Source organism: Planococcus citri, chromosome 4 (assembly GCF_950023065.1).
Source record: "Planococcus citri chromosome 4, ihPlaCitr1.1, whole genome shotgun sequence".
NCBI lineage: Eukaryota > Metazoa > Arthropoda > Insecta > Hemiptera > Pseudococcidae > Planococcus > Planococcus citri.
Window position 1 is genome coordinate 25,761,083 of NC_088680.1, and position 16,768 is coordinate 25,777,850.

Sequence of the window (16,768 nt, forward strand, 5' to 3'; positions counted from 1 at the left end):
ACCTAACTATAAAGGTATCGAAAAGGATACTCGCGTGGGGTGACTGCCTACGAGTAGTCTTTTGCTATAATTGGTTCTTAAGGGTTTTGAAACTAATACGGCCACTCATTGTTTGTTTTAAAAACTTTATTAACGGGTATTAGGCCGGATTACAAAAATAAATTTTGCTAATATTTCGCAAGAATTACATCTAGCTTCTTCAGAGCAGTGTTCACCACTGAGGGTTCCTTCTTGATTGAGATCTAGTTATAGGTCCAAGTTGGGTGTGGTCTCTCTCCTGATTGGTCCCAGCACTAAGGGTGTGGCCTGTCACAAGGGTGTGGCTTCTTCCCTCATTGTGTTGGGTGTGGTCCTCTGAGTGAGAGTCTAGGGTGTTGTCCTGTCTTTGTCCCATTTCCTGGGTGTGTCCTTGATTGAGGTTTTCTTCCCAATTTTCAGCCTGGTAGCTTTTTGAGATTTGTCTTTTTTGGAGTATAGGCTTCCATGCTCTTGGTAGGGTGAAACCATCTTCTCTGTTGAAATTGTTGCCATGCTTGTAGATTTCGATGCTTTCTCTCACCATCCGGCCAGTCCACCTTGTTTCTCTTGACAATACTTTGGCTTTGGTGAAGTCCACTGTCTTTTGGCATTCTGCTGAATGTTCAGCCACAGCTGACTTCTTCACCCTTGCATGCCTTGTGTCACTTTCATGTTCCTTTATCCTTGTTTTTATCTGTCTTCCAGTTTGCCCAACATAGTGTTTTCCACATCCACAGGTTATTTTGTATACTCCTTCTGTTTCCAAGGGGACTTTGTCCTTTGTTGAGGGGATTGTGTCTTTGATGGTTTTGAGAGGTTTGAACACTGGTTTTATGTTATGTTTCCTGAGCAGCTTTCCAATCCTGTCTGTGGTGTTTTGGACATATGGCATTATCACAATCTTTTCTTTTTCTTCAGGTTTCTAAAATCTCATCTTTAGACAATTTTCTCCTCGATAATTTTTTTCATGAATGTTTTTTTACAAAATAGAGACGTTTTCTCCATAAAAAAACTTCTTTATTGAATTTTTCTAGGAAGTTTCACTCTGAAAATCCTATTTGGAGAGGATGTTTTCTGAAACGTTTTTCTCTAATAAATTTTTCCTCGACAACATGTTTCTGAAAAAGTTAAAATGTTTCTTATGTTAAAATTTTTCTCAACGAATTTTCCTTTGGGATGTACTTTTTGGTAAAAATTATCCATATACAAGGGGTTTTTTCCATCTTCTGGAAAATGTTTTCTCGAGAAATTGATCTTTGGAAAGTTTTTTGGTGGAAAATAATTTTTGCGAAATGTTTCTGTCGATTTCACGAGTAAGTTGTTGGGCTATTAAAAAACAACTTCTGTTCTATAATAATCATCAAAATTCCAACCGAAGAAAAATTCATCTACGTATACCACCCACCCCTCCTGGGCTAACATTTTTCATGAGTTACTTCATTTTACAATTTGTTTCCTGTCATGAAGAATTGGATCCATTTCGTTCGCGAACGATTTGCTCAGATTCAAAAAAATCAAACCGGTCAAAGTTTGGCATCTGCAAATCCATTTAGGAACAATTAGCAAAATTTATTTTTGTAATCCGGCCTAATACCCGTTAATAAAGTTTTTAAAACAAAAATTGGTTCTTGTTCATAATATCAAATTTTTCTGTGCTTGTTCATACCTAATTCTGTATTTTTCCTTCTATCAGGAATTGAATTTTTTCCTTCATCTTCATGATCTACGAGTACTTACGTATAAAAAATATGATTTTTTCTGCAAACAGAATTGGTGGGTGGTATACGTAGATGAATTTTTCTTCGGTTGGAATTTTGATGATTATTATAGAACAGAAGTTGTTTTTTAATAGCCCAACAACTTACTCGTGAAATCGACAGAAACATTTCGCAAAAATTATTTTCCACCAAAAAACTTTCCAAAGATCAATTTCTCGAGAAAACATTTTCCAGAAGATGGAAAAAACCCCTTGTATATGGATAATTTTTACCAAAAAGTACATCCCAAAGGAAAATTCGTTGAGAAAAATTTTAACATAAGAAACATTTTAACTTTTTCAGAAACATGTTGTCGAGGAAAAATTTATTAGAGAAAAACGTTTCAGAAAACATCCTCTCCAAATAGGATTTTCAGAGTGAAACTTCCTAGAAAAATTCAATAAAGAAGTTTTTTTATGGAGAAAACGTCTCTATTTTGTAAAAAAACATTCATGAAAAAAATTATCGAGGAGAAAATTGTCTAAAGATGAGATTTTAGAAAATTTTCCAAGCAAAACTTGCAAGAAAAAGATTGAAAAAAGATTTAGCCTATATACTGTTATACTTGTATATTAAAAACCTTTCTCTTGGAGAAAAACCTTCCCATGAGAATTTTCTGAGGAAATGTTTTCAGAGAAAATTTACCAAAGGACAGATCTTTGGGAAAAAAGCTTTTGGAAAACACTTGGAGAAAAAGGTTTGAGGAAAAAACTGCCATAAAAAAATATCCAAGGAAAAATTTTTCAAAAAAATTTAGGAAAAATATTTTCTAAAATCCAAAAAAAGGTTGAGAATAACTTTCAAAAGATTGAATTTTCCTTAAGGTAAGCTTTTCTAAGCAAAAGCAAAACTTTCATAAATTTTCCTGAGAAAGCGTGTAAAGAGGGGACTTAAAATGATTGGAGATGGTAAGAATTATTGTGATTATTGTGTGGGAATTTTCCAAGAATTATTCCCTAGGGAGGGAATATTTCTTTTCTACCTGACTAGCTCAGATGGGTAGGCTATAGATCACACTAAGTCTCAACTACACCAGAAATGTCTTGAAATGTAATAAAACACCTCAACAGAACCGTTTATACTTCTTTAATAATATAATAACTATAAACAGAAGTTCAGCTAATGATACCAAAATAACTATTAATACGTAATTATAATTATTCTGTGAGTGAGCAAGGCGAATAATTCCTTGCTTCTATGGTCAGAGGCCAATCTGACTAGATCAATCAAAACGTTCACAGGAAAACCTGGCAATTGCACAAAATGGTATGGCAGATTAATCAGAGATGGGTTAAAATCATATCTCTCAACCAGATATCGAATTAATGACTGATAAACACTCACCATTGCAATATCATGATTAATTTAGGATGGGAGAATGCAACCCCTAGGAAAGGTAAATCTCAACCTCCCCCTAACACTGTACACATGGACTGCCGCTCCCTTTGATCCCCTAATACTAGGTGAGGTGGCAGCTATTGGTAGAAAGGCGACATGTAAATATTGGGCACATGTTTTCCATGTCCGGATAATGGATAGATGATCTGAGAAGCCATAAATTAAATCGACATTACGTTAATGTATGTTGAAACAAACACTTATTAACAAATAAAACGGACTACATCACTTCTAAGGGATGAGGGGGGGGGTGACCCTAGCCTGCCTGTGTATTTTCACTATTGACAATCAGCATTGGCTTACTCGCAAGATGCCAAACCAAGAGTGATTCGTGTTGGTTTTCGATTTGTGCTCAGAACTGCAGATTGTAAGAATTGAACACATAAATATCTGAGGAGCTGGATAAATATTTTACAGAAAAGCTCATAAGAAAAAAATGTTCAAAAATATAATTCATAAAACTTTTGTGAGAATTGAAATTTTTTAATATTGGTCTTTGCTGACAACAAAGATGACTTGCAGAGAGCAATGTACAACCTTCAGAAAGTAGCTAAGTACAGAATGAGAATCTCGTCTTCAAAAACAAAGGTGATGGCCTTCAAGGGGAAAGAGCCAATATGCAGTAAAATTGTTGTAAATGGACTGCCAGTGGAACAAGTTAAAAGCTTTTAATTTCATATGATCGGAAAATTAGTAGTTTCCTAGACAGTTTTGTGGTTGGAAAATACGTCTTTAACGCATCTATCTAAACATGTGCGGAAAACAGTCACTTTCCTCTCTAGGGAGAAAGTAACTGTTTTCCGCACATGTTTACAAATTCAAAATTAATCATTTTTTAAAATTTCAGCATTTATTTTCCTCTTATATGAAATTAAAATAGTATACACGACAGAATTGGACAGTAACGCGATTAACTTGTGCGATTTAAGTCGCTCGGCTTCGCCTCACTCCTTAAACTTTGCACTCGTTAATTGCATACTTTCCGCTCCTGTCACGTAATATACTATTCCTATCTCGGATGTGAGCTGTCATATGAAGGAGAAGTTGACGCACAACTCAAGATCAGTAAATTCCTGAGAGTAAGCGGAGCGATAAACCAAGCCATACCTCCAAAAAAAGTCAGAGCCGAAACTCGAATAAGAATCTACAATATGCTGGCAAGACCAATGCTGCTGTATGGAAGTGAAACATGGACAATGAGAAAGGATATAAAAAGCAGAGTAACCGCAGTGGAAATGAGATTCATGCGAGCCACAGCAGAATATACTAGACGAGGTAGGAAAAGGAACGAAGACATCCTGAAGGAGCTAGGAGCAGAGCCAATCATTAGATGATTAAAAGATATGCCTGACGAACGGTCCCCTCGAAAAGTCAAAGAATACACTCCAACTGGCAGGAGGAGCAGAGGAAGATGGAAGAAAAGACTTGATGATACATCGACGAGCAATTCTTCTACAGTTTCCCAGACAGGCTGAACAGCTCACCGGGTCAAAGTTCAATGATGATGATGAAATTTTCAGGAAAACAGATAAATAAGTATAAGTATACCTAGGTATGTACCTACTTGAAAAACAAAATATTTCAAACGAAAAAAAAAACTTTCTAGTTAGGATAAAGTTCTTGGAAAATGGACAATATTTAAATTTTTATGCAAACTTTCCAGAAAAATAAGTATTTTTTTGAGGGAAACTTTCAAAAAAAAAAAAATGTTACAGAAAAAGTTTCAATAGAAAATTTTATAGCAAGAAATTTCATCGGAAAAACATCAGATGGAAAGTTTCTGAAAAAAGATTCACCCAAAGAAGTTTTTGTGAGACAAATTTTCCAAAATTTTTCGAGAAAGACTTCAAAATAAGTAAATAGGTAGAGGAGAAGGTACAAATATGGGCCCCCTCTAGCTTTTTGGCTTTAAAGGGTAGAAAAAATTATCAAAATTTTTTTTCGAGTATACCATTCGAAAGGCCAAAGACTCTAGTATATTGTGTAAAAAAATTTATTTCTTTTGTTGAAAACTCACGGAGAAATTTGAAATTTAGAAAAGTGACATAAAATGGTACAAATATGGACTCGGGTACAAATATGGACCCCCCTCAAAAAATGAATAAAAAGTTCAGAAAATTGAACAAAAATTTATTTAAAGCTGTTTTTTGATGCTTTGGACTTGTCTTCTTTATTAATAACACTTTTCTAGGTATTCTAAAAACCATTGAATCAAAATTAGATGAAAAAAAATTAGGGGTCCATATTATACCCATGCAAAAAATTGGCCAAGTTTATGAAAAATGAAAAAATCATGGTTCCATTTTGACACTTTGGACTTGTCTTCTTTGTTAATAACACTTTTCTCGATATTCTAAAAAATATTGAATCAGAATTAGGTAAAAAAATTTAGGGGTCCATATTTATACCCATGCAAAAAATCGGCTCAGTTTATGAAAAATGAAAAAAATTATGAAAATCAGTTGAAGTACAGACAAATATGAAAGTATATTTTGAAAGTACACATTGTAAGCTACTTACTTCGCTAATCATTTTTTTTCCAAACTTTATTTGAAGTTGATGAATTACCGAATGAAAAACTTGTAAAATTTTCCATTGGCAAGAAAATAATGCGCAAAGAAAAACAATTGCTGATGAGAGACACCCAAGTTTGCATGGATCCGAAATAAGTACATGGATCATCGATACTACACTACTAGTATAATTTTTAGTACCCAGCATGACCGTAGCGCTAGTGGTTGTACACTAAACCATGGGGGGTCCATATTTGTACCTGGGTCCATAATTGTACCTTCTCCTCTACATATTTGGAAAAAAATTTTCAGAAAAATACTTGAAAAAATAATTTCCGAGGGAAACCTACCAGAACAAATTTTTTTGAGGATTTCCAGTGAAAACTTTTCCAAGAAAGAATCCTCCGAAGATGAACAATTGAAAAAATTCTTTAGGAAAAAACATTTTTGGGAAAAAGTGTTCTCCAAACAAACTTTTTTGATGCAACTCTTTCCAGAGGAAAGTATTCTGGAGGAAAACCTCTCAACTTCCCAGGGAAAAATTCTCGCAAAAAAAGCTTCCTAGGAGGAACTTTTTCCGAAAAATTTCTCCATAGAAAATTTTTTGTATTTTCCAGAAGAATTCTATAGAGAAAAAAGTCACAGACCAACAATTTTACAGATTCGTCGATTTTTTCCAGCTGATCACAACCCTACAGTTTTGAATGATTCTGATTATTTTCTTGAATTCTTAATTTTATTACTAGAACTGAGATTTGTATGCAGAAATACGATGTTTAATATGCAATATTTTATAAAATTTTTTTCATCTAAAATATGCAAAAAATATGCAAAAAATATGCAAAAAATATGCAAAAATTTCAGCGTGAGTGACGTATCTTTGAGAAGGGGTTTTCAAGCTAAAAAACTTGAAAACTGTTAATTCAAAACAAAAAAAAACAAGGGATCGAAAAATACATAAAAAATAGGCAAAACATGTCATTTATAAATTAATAAATTATTTCGGGAAATTTCTCGACGTCATTTTCATCAAGTTAGCCGCATAAAACAACATTTTAAAGATCAATTTTCAAATAAATCTACGGTTGAAAATTTCAATAGATCAATCACCCGCAACATATCTTTGCAAGACCAATTTCTAGTCTGAATTATGGATTATGTAAATATATCCTGCAAGCTCGCGAAAAAGATTCAACGAGCGAAAGAAGAAAAAAAAACAGCGAAGGAAAGAAAAAATATTAAACTTTATACCGAATATGTTGGCTGTTTTAGAAGGTAAAAAACTGCCTACCTGAACATATTCAAGAAAATTTACGACACATACTTGAGCCAAAAAAAAAATCCCAAGTTGTGAAACTACGACGTTGGTTCGTACGAAAGCAACGCAGAGAAAGAGAGAGAGAAAAAAAGCAAAAGTTAAAATAACTCCGACATAGATTAAAGTCCACCAAACGTAATTACCTAACTTGAGAGAGGAAATCTCGTTTCACTCATCATATCGATGGAAGCCGTTACGGTTACATTTATTTCGCACAAAAACTTAGCTAAAATTAACAAACTCCTTTATCCCAGCTAACTTTGTACTCTTTTCTAACTACGAGTAGGTACTAGGTAGGTTAGGTATACCTACAACAAGAAAATTAGAAAGCAAAACAATTCGTTGTGCGCTGTGTTGCTGTGTTTTTGGAATCCCTGGACTGGCCGTGATTCTTACAGTTGGCCAAACAACAATGTAAATACGTAAAATTAAATTTACATTAGTATCGTACCTCTGCTCTTTTACTTGCCACCGAGTCATTTGGATTCGCCAGATTTTCAAATTATAAATATTTAAAGCCCACCGCAAGCTCCGGTTAATTTGTAAGCGAATTCCGTCTCCTCCTCTTTTGCCTACGTTAGGTATATCTCTCTCTACCATTTCGCATTCTAGAGTAATTATCTGCATTATAAAATGTGTTCGATTTAAAAACTAATTAACAACGTGTAGAATTTCTCATCCTTTTAGGTAAAAAATTCACCCACGTGTTGAGGGGAAAAGGATACCTACCACTGTGTTTCTATACGATAAGTTTTTTTTTACTTTACTTTACGCTACCGTCATTTATAATATTCAGCTAAAACGAGCGTAGGTAAACGAACTCGTAAATTATTAAGTTATTTGTAAACAAATTTCCTACTTGGGTTCGAAACCCATTTGTTTGCAACCATAGGCGACAAACTAGAAAACTTATTCGACCTGTTTTATACCTAAATTAAGCTAACGAAACCTTCGACGTTCCTATAATTTTATAACGAATTATCGAGTTGCTTGTCCTGAATTCTCTCTTCGTCGAAATAAATTCACAGCGTGGGAGTTAGTTCAAGTATAAAGGTTTGAAAAAAAAATTGTGGATGACAAATAAACGCGGTCATAAGAAAATTGTAGATGACAAGAGAACTTTTGAAGTTTTTTTTTGCGAAGTTATGGTTGGAGAGGAGAGTAGTGGAGGAGAGATTGAAATAAAATAGCACTGAATATGATCGCGTGCCTTTGGGTAAACTTTTTTGATTTGACTGGCTTCTGTTTTGTGTCATGTGAGGATATTTTTACTTGAATACTGTGTTTTTATTTATTTGTAACGTCAATTGGCTTTCAAGAATACGATCACCATTTTGAATAACTATAATTACGTACCTACTTATGGTTTATTTCTATGACTTGAAATACTTCAAGGATTTTATTTCAGAACAAATTTGAAATATGATCTAGAAGATTCGCGGAGTTCTATTTAGCGAACAACGCATTTTGAGATTGTAGGGAATTTTTTTGAAAAATTATGGGCTTAAAAATACAACTTTTCTTACTCATGTCGAAAGTGGCCCTCAAAATGTGGTGGTAGGTAGTTGAAATATGTCCAAAAAAAGTAGATCCACACAAAGTTATAGCTGCCTAATTACACATATCAAGATTTGTATGGGAAAATGATTGAACCTGATCCGGGCTGATCAGATCCAAGCTTTGATCTGAGCTGATCCTCTTGGAATGTAGTCGAGATAAATTGGATACCTACTCGTAGAATGTCGGAATTCGACTTAATCTAATCTGATTTGGTGAAGTAGGTTTAAACGGATCTAAACCAGATCTGATCAATAAAAATCTAAACAGGTGTGATTACTTTTCTCTAGGTAGATGGTATGATTTCACTTGTTCAGATGAACTCAGATCTAATGAGATGTGCTCGGATTTTGTCATTTTTCTGATCTGCTCAAATTTAATCAATAATCTAATCAACTACGTACCTAATCACAATTACGTATCTGAAAAGGTATGATTTCTTTCATCTCTTCAGATACATACACAGGTCTGATCTCATCTAATCAGATCTGCTCACACAATCTATGGTTATTTTCATTCCCACTGAGTTTAAATTTGCTCTTTGAATAGATGTAGGTCCTCGAAGAGGGAGCATCTTCGAAACAATCGTAGTTTTTTCGTTTTAGCCCCTTTCCAACCTATCTATAGGGAAAAATTTCCCAGTTTCAAAAAAAAAAAAAGAACTATGGTATCTGAAATTCTGCGTCGACGTAGGCAAATGCTATCAAAATCCAAGACCTCTTTTAGGGTTCCACTAAGAGGTTTAAAATTTGTGTAGGCATCGCGTCTTATTTTTGGGTGAATTCGTGATTTGAAAATTTTTTCGTCTCAATTTTTTCTGATTATTTAAGCCAAAACAGTAAAAGATTTCGTTTCTGAAACTGGGGAAATATTTTAGAACGCAGTGGTGCCAATTTTTTAACCATTATTATCAATTGAAGACGTCATAACAAAAAGGACATATGTGAAAAAGTTGTACTTTGAGAAAGAGCTGTTTGAAAGTTTGTGTGCTTGTGAAGAGTGTACTGCATTCAGTAAAATTATAGTACAATCCCTGTACTATAATTTTACTGAATGTGGTACACTCTTCACAAGCGCACCAACTTTCACACAGCTTTTTCTCAAAATACAACTTTTCACATATGTCCTTTTTGCTATGACGTGTTCAATTTAGAAAAATATCCAAAACTTGGATACCAATTTTTTAGATTTTTTGAAATTGGCTATATTTATCAAAAAATTGGTACCACTGCGTTCTAAAATATGTCCTCAGCTTCAGAAAAGATATTTTCCGATGTTTTGGCATAAATAATGCGAATTATTTGGGAAAGAAAAATTTTCAAAACACGAATTTACCCGAAAATAAGCGATTTGCAAACCCTAGAAGTGGTCTTAAGTTTTGATTGCAATGACCAAGGTCAAAGCAGAATTTTAAATATCATCTTTTGGAACTCGACTAGTTTTCCAAAAACATGTTGGGTATGGGGCTAGAGCGAAAAAAGCACGATTTTTCCAAAAAAAAAAAATGGACCCTTTTTGAGGACTCATATCTTTCCTTCAGGGACACTTCCGTCATCAAAATTTTTCCAAATGACACTTTCAACTCAAAATGAAGATTTTCGCTGAATTTGTTCAAAATCCTTCAGAATTTTTTAAAACAAAATCGGTGACTTGAGAGACAAAAAACTTCCCATTTCAGTAATTTTTTTAGCAGGTTCGCCAATAGCCTTAAAAAAGATGTGATGAAAATCTGAACTCTACAAGCTAAAATTTAACATCTGGTCCTCAAAAATTTCCGTTCACTTGATTCCTTTTTATGTACTTTCAGTATTTTGTCATGTTATCCCCCCCCCCAGAATACTCGTGTGAGGAATCCCATTCTAATTTTTTGCATTTTGAACAAGTAAAAAAAATTGCGAAATTTTTCTTCAGGATTTTTTTTCTGCAACTGCAGAGGTAAATTCTTCATAGCTGAAAGAGCTTCTGTCTACATACAGAGTTGAATGTTGTGACGATTAAGAGGTAGAAAGCCCCAAATATAAATTGCTGAGATCGTTCCGAAAGTCGATATTACAGCTGATAAAGGAGGGTTTGAGTACGCTATTTTTTTACTCAAACAGTTAATTTTAAAGTTTTCCGAAATAATGAGATTTTCAACTTGCGAAAAATGCACTTATCAATCCACTTCGGATTCTTGATATTCTCCTCGCCCTCCCTACCGATATCATGATAGGATATTTTAAGCTATCGAAGTTGACTACAACGCTTTGAAGCAATTTTAATAAACTGGAAAGTATATTATTCGTAATTATTGGTCCGGGATCAGCTCAAAACAGGTCTCAAATTGATTTGAGGGGCAAATTTTATATTTGAAACTGCGATTTTCTTGAGTTTTATATCCCTTGCCATGTTCAAAAATTCATCAAAAATCGAAAAAATAGCTTTATTGGTTTAAACGTATTGGTTCTTAGGTACAGAGGACATGCTTTATCGGTGAGCTCAATTTCAGCTCAATTAGAGCAGACAAATTATAAAAGCAAATTGTGACTGACAATTAAAAATAAAAAACTTCAATTTACTTCACCTCGAAGTTTATTGAGAACTGCCTTTCAAAATTGATTCTTCTAAGGTACCTGATTGGAAAAAAATCTACAAACCATCAGATATTCAGATACCTATTGAAAAAAAATTCTATACAAGAAATTAAGCTGATGTTCCAATCAAAAATCGAAGTTATCAACACAAAGTTCAAAATTTTTTAACTTTTCCCCAAAAAAGTCGAAGAATTTCGAGTTTTCTTCTCCGAAAAAATCAAATTATACCTGGTAAAAAAATGTTTTTTCCCAATATTTTCAATTCCACAGCAAAAAAGTTCCTCGTGCTAATTCCTAGCATTTTATTACTTAGGTATTCATAATATACGAAAAAATCATACCTCTTTTTAACATTTTTTTCAGTGAGGGTGAGATTATTTTATTTGAATCAGTTTTTTTCCAAAAATGCATGAATTTGTAAAAAAAAAAATTACAATCGATGTTTCATTTTCACATTATTATTTTTTAAGAATCAACGAGTTCTAACTATGAATTCATATTAATGAAGGAGGGAAGTGTCAAAGGTCAAGAATTTGGAAAAAATTTCAAATACGTCCCACCATTTTTTTTTTTTTTTTTTTTGTTCAATTTATTTAGGTGGTAATGTTGTCAATTTTTTATTGAGCACTCTCACACCTCGAGTAACCAAGCATAAAATAATCAAAATATATCCACGTTCATTTTTTCACCCCTCTCTGATTAAAGTCTTCCCAACATCACACCACCATTAAAACATTAAAATAATTTTAATTTTCATCCACGTCATAAAAAACCGATCCCACAATATGAATAAATGCTTCGAATAATTCAAATATTTCTAATTTGTTCGCATGTCAAGCAGAAAACGAATGGAATTTCAACAAGAGTAGCGAAATTCTAATGGTACGCTTGGGAAATTTAAACATTCGGTTGAATTTTTCGAGTGTTTTAAAACAGTGCACTCATACTGACAGTAGTAAAAATGCAAAATGAAACAGTGGTATAATTTTTCACCCTTTTTTCCCCTTCAAAGCAACCCACAACTCTATAAACTCGAATAACCTGTTGAGGTTGTAAATTCCACTATAGACAGAAGTCAAAATGAAGCAAAAAAAATTGTAAAATATTAATTACTCGTTTACTATCAAAACAGTTCAAAAAATTCATCAAAAAAAACTTTCGTGGGTGGCAACACAATCTCCAGCTAAAGCAAAGTGAAAACTTCCCACTAGTAAAACTATCCCAGATTGTGGTAATCGAGTAGGTACCACGAAAAAAATATGATAAAAAAGCCAAAAGTCGCTTCAATTCGTCGAAACGTTTTCTTCTGCGTATAAATTAGATTTAAAATTGAATTCCCTTCGGAGATACGATTTTCATTACGAAAACATTCCGCCGAAAGCATTGTCTTAGCACTTTAATTTCTTGGCGGGCTGCTGAAAAGCACGTGTCACCAAGATTCTTCACATCGAGTACTCAAAAATAGAGGAAATAATTTTAAAAAACACCACATTTTCCATCAACCTGAAAACAGGAATTTTTTAAGCAAAAAAAAAAACAACATGCTGGATTTTTTCCAAAAAAATGTTAAGTAAACTGAAACATATGCGAATTTTTCTCATACTTCTTATTACATGGTTGCGTAGTAGATACTTTGGGCGAATGAAATTTGGGATTTTTTCCCTCGATGGAACGAAGTTGCGAAGGAAAAAATCTCGTAACGTAAAATTTAAAAAAATATTTACCTCTGAGAAAAATTTAAAAATCCGCTACCGCGAATTTTCACCGTTATATTACCGCAAAACACGTTGAAAAAAAAAGAGGAAAGATACAGGTAGAGTAAAACTAGGCGTATGTGAGTGAGAAAAAAACCACCGAGAGATGCAATTCGAATTCGAACATCTGTTACATACGTAAAGCAAAAAGTATCATTTAAAGGAGTAAATATTTAAATTGAACATAGCCGCGCATCGTATACCGTCGCAACAAATACGAAGGCAAAACAAACAATACGACGTGAGGTGGCAGCCCGAGACAAAGTACACCGACGACAGACGACCGAAAATATACAATACACACGGTAGACTGTAATACGGATAGCCCCATCGTACGAAAGCCGCCACCGAAAAATACAAAAGGGGCTGAAATTGCCGAAGGCTGTTGCGGCGAGCGCAAGCGCCACGCGCGCTTCAAAATGTGCGCATTCAGCTTTCAATTAAACATGGAAAAGGAGAAGAAGTGAGGTAGAGGAAAAAAAACCGTGAGAGGAAGAATTTAATGCCGCGCGAATGATAAGGAAGTAACGTTAATCCGGCAGCTATCGAAATCCAAATAGTTTAACATCCTTTCATTTTTGGGGTAATTGAGCTTGAGATAAAATGTGCAAGCAGAATGAAAACCTCCTGTCTGTTCCAAGAATATTCGTTTCTTGGCTGGAATTCTTTTGTTAATTGTAAAAGACGCTAGGCCGGTAAATACCATTAATGATATAATGGAAATGTGATTTTTTACCCTACAAACCATCGTCGTTTAACCTTCGCTCCTCGTCTCTTCTTTATTTTACTCTCGTTTTTTAATCTACCCCAAGCAGGGTTTTTTTCCACCCCCTATGTTTGTTTGTTTTTTTTTTATGTTTCGCGTTTCCGATATCGACAGGTGATGTGAAGGTATCTGCGCGAATTTATGTACCTAATTGATCACTCGATTGGAAATTTCTCCAGCGCGGTTATTTACCCGAGAGTACTGAAATGGGTTTAAATTTTTTTACGCCTGGATTGGCTTTGAATTGGAAAAAGATATTTTATACCATGGTAAAGACAGTGAAATCTTCCTGTTCGCAGGTTTCAAAATTAATGGCGAAATACCTATGGTTTGGTGGCTCTGAAAATAAAATGACCATTGGTTTGCGCTCCAAGAGAAAAATTTTCAGATTTTAAAAAAGGTGGACGATTTTGATAGGGACCATGTAATTGTGAGTGGATAGCTTTTGTTCTGTTCATCAGTGTTTCTAAGTCATATTGATATTTTTTATCTAATCCTTTAAAAAGAAAAAAAAATGACTTTCAAAATAAAATTTATTAAAAAACCCTCTTTCGTTTATTTAGAAAAATAAATTCACTACAATATTTTTTTAAAAAATGCCAATTACTTGGAAAAAATGTTGATAAAGACAAAGAATAAAATACAAAGAATGTTCAAAAATACATCACTGGAAGCAGCTGAATTTCGTTTTCAACTTTTGGTAATTTAGGGGGGGATATTTATAATTGCAGGATTATTACATCCGTGAAGAAATAAGGGGCTTAGATTTGGTTTGTTAGGTTGAAGTTTTTTAGTGCGGTTATGAATTTTTGGATTCCAGTTCAGGAGGGTTGTCTGGGATAGTCATTGAATTTGGGTCTATTTGGAGAGATATTTTTGTTTGCTGTAATTTAGGGAAAGTGAAAATTGGACTTATGAAGAATGTGAAATTTGCCAAGTGCTTCAATTTTCGACCATCGCAAATTTATTAGTGGTGATTTCAAGTCGTTTTCGAGCAGTATTTGCCAGCGGATTGTTGAATTGCCCAGTTATAAAAAATCCTATATAAAAAAGGGTCTATATAAAATTCAGCGCTCATATCAAATTTTCATTTGTATGTTGATAATTAATCTTGAGGAAAAAATACCTAGATAAGAAAAAAAATCAAAGAAACAAAAATTTTAACAAAAATTGACCTCTTCTCTCTTTTCCAATCCAATTTTCACCATTTTGAGCCATTGTGGTGCCCCCATAAGCCATAGGCGGTTTTTTCGATTTCTCCAGAATTTGAAAATTTTTCCAGAAGACTTCAAAATTAGTTTGGGCAACTAAAAATCAAGTTGTGGCCTATTCTCGACTAATTTGACAAATTCATCCACATTTAGCCCGATTTTCAGGAGAACATTTCAAGTGCGTTTTTTTTTACGAGAATTTATAAGGAAAAACATTTTAAAAAATTTCTGTACGCAAGAAAATTTTTTAAATTTTGCATGAATGGCTCTGTCTTGTCTAAAATTAACCTCTCGAATCCAAATTTCATTATTTCGAGCCACTCTAGAGCACCCAGAGTGCGGGTTTCAATTTCTCTAGAATTTGAAACTTTTTTCAAAAGGCATGAAAATTAATTTGAACAATTGAAAGCTGAGTTCTGGCTCATTCTGAACCTATTCACCAAGCTTATCCACATTTAGTCAAATTTCTAGGTGGACACTTCAAATTCGTTCCTTTTTGACCAGAATATTTGTGCTTATGTCTATAAGGAAAAACATTTTTCTAGAAAAGCAAAAACTTTTCTGTTCGTGGGGAAATTTTTGAAATTTTGCTCGAATGAATTTGTATCGTCCAAAATTAACGTTTTGATTCCAAATTTCACCATTTTGAATAATTCTGGAGCCTCCAAAGACCAGGTTTTAATTTCTCCAGAATTTTGAACTTTTCCCAGATGGCTTAAAAAATCAAAATAGACACTAGGCAGCTAAAAACTGAGTCGTGGCCTATTCTCCTATTCTCAGCCTATGTATGTACCTATTTAACAAGTTTATTCACATTTGGCTCGATTTTTAGGCAACCACCCTCCCCTCCCCCACCCAGTGAAATTTTATGACCAGAATATTTTTGACGGTAATTGGGGAAATATGGTCAATAACACTCTCAAAGTGTCCACCTGGAAATTGGCTCAAATGATAAGGCACAATTCAATTTTCAGTTGCTCATGTTAATTGCCACGCCTCCTGAAAACATTTTTTTTAATTCTGGAGAAATTTTAAAATTCTGGAAGAATTGAAACCCCCACTGAAGGCTCCAGAGTGACCGAAAATGGTGAAATTCGATTCGAGAGAGTTGATAATAGTTTTTGGAGAAATTTCTGAATGCCTAAACGACCAATCATAAGATGTTTTTAAAGAAAATCATGAATCAGAAATAATGGCTTCTTTTCAGTTTTCAAAAATTCTCCAAAAATCAAAAAGTCAATTTGAGCAGCTAAAATTCAGGTATGTACTTCATTTTTTACAGAAAGACCAACATATTCAGGAGACTGGACGACGTTTTTTTGGGGGGGGGGGGGTGTGTAGAATGATTCTGGCAGAAATTGAAAATTTTTCAGACGCTTTTTTAGTTTCTTTTTTCATTTTTCTTTCAATTTGAAAAAGGCTCTCACACAGAGGAACTAACATTATCAAAGGGGGCAGTAAATGTTTTTTGAAAAGTTCGTTTTAAAAGAATTCTTTTGACGCAGAAATTATTCTAGAGGTTATCAGCAGGACATAATTTTTAACTGATGGGGAGGGGGTCTCAAAATTTTATTTTCTTTAACTAGAAAACTGAGCTGATGAGTCATTTAGCGTATTTCGTGCACAAACTTTCCTGAATTTAATTCTGTGATTCTTCAATGATGTCTGGTGACTTTTTGGTGACAGATTCACCAAGCAATGATCATAATGTGATCGATTTTGTACCTCGCGAGCTTTGGTGGATCTTGGTGACTTTTGGTGGCTCAATCACCAAGAAGTCACCAAAACATAAAAAATTCATATTTCACAATCTGGTGACTTTTTGGAGACAGATTCACCAAGCGATGATCATGTGATCAATTTTGTACCTGGTGAGTTTTGGTGAATCAGTAACCAAAAAGTC

At 33.9% G+C, this 16,768-nt stretch overlaps 1 protein-coding gene across 1 annotated transcript in view; it reads right to left on the reverse strand.

Moving 5' to 3' along the window:
- The window catches only part of LOC135842966 (protein O-mannosyl-transferase TMTC2-like), a 533,307-nt gene extending 520,095 nt beyond the window's left edge, over window positions 1-13,212 (reverse strand). The window contains exon 1 of the mRNA XM_065360664.1: window positions 12,859-13,212. The gene's annotated coding sequence lies outside the window, so the exon portion shown is untranslated. The remainder of the gene's footprint in view (window positions 1-12,858) is intronic.
- Between the last annotated feature and the right edge of the window lie 3,556 nt (window positions 13,213-16,768).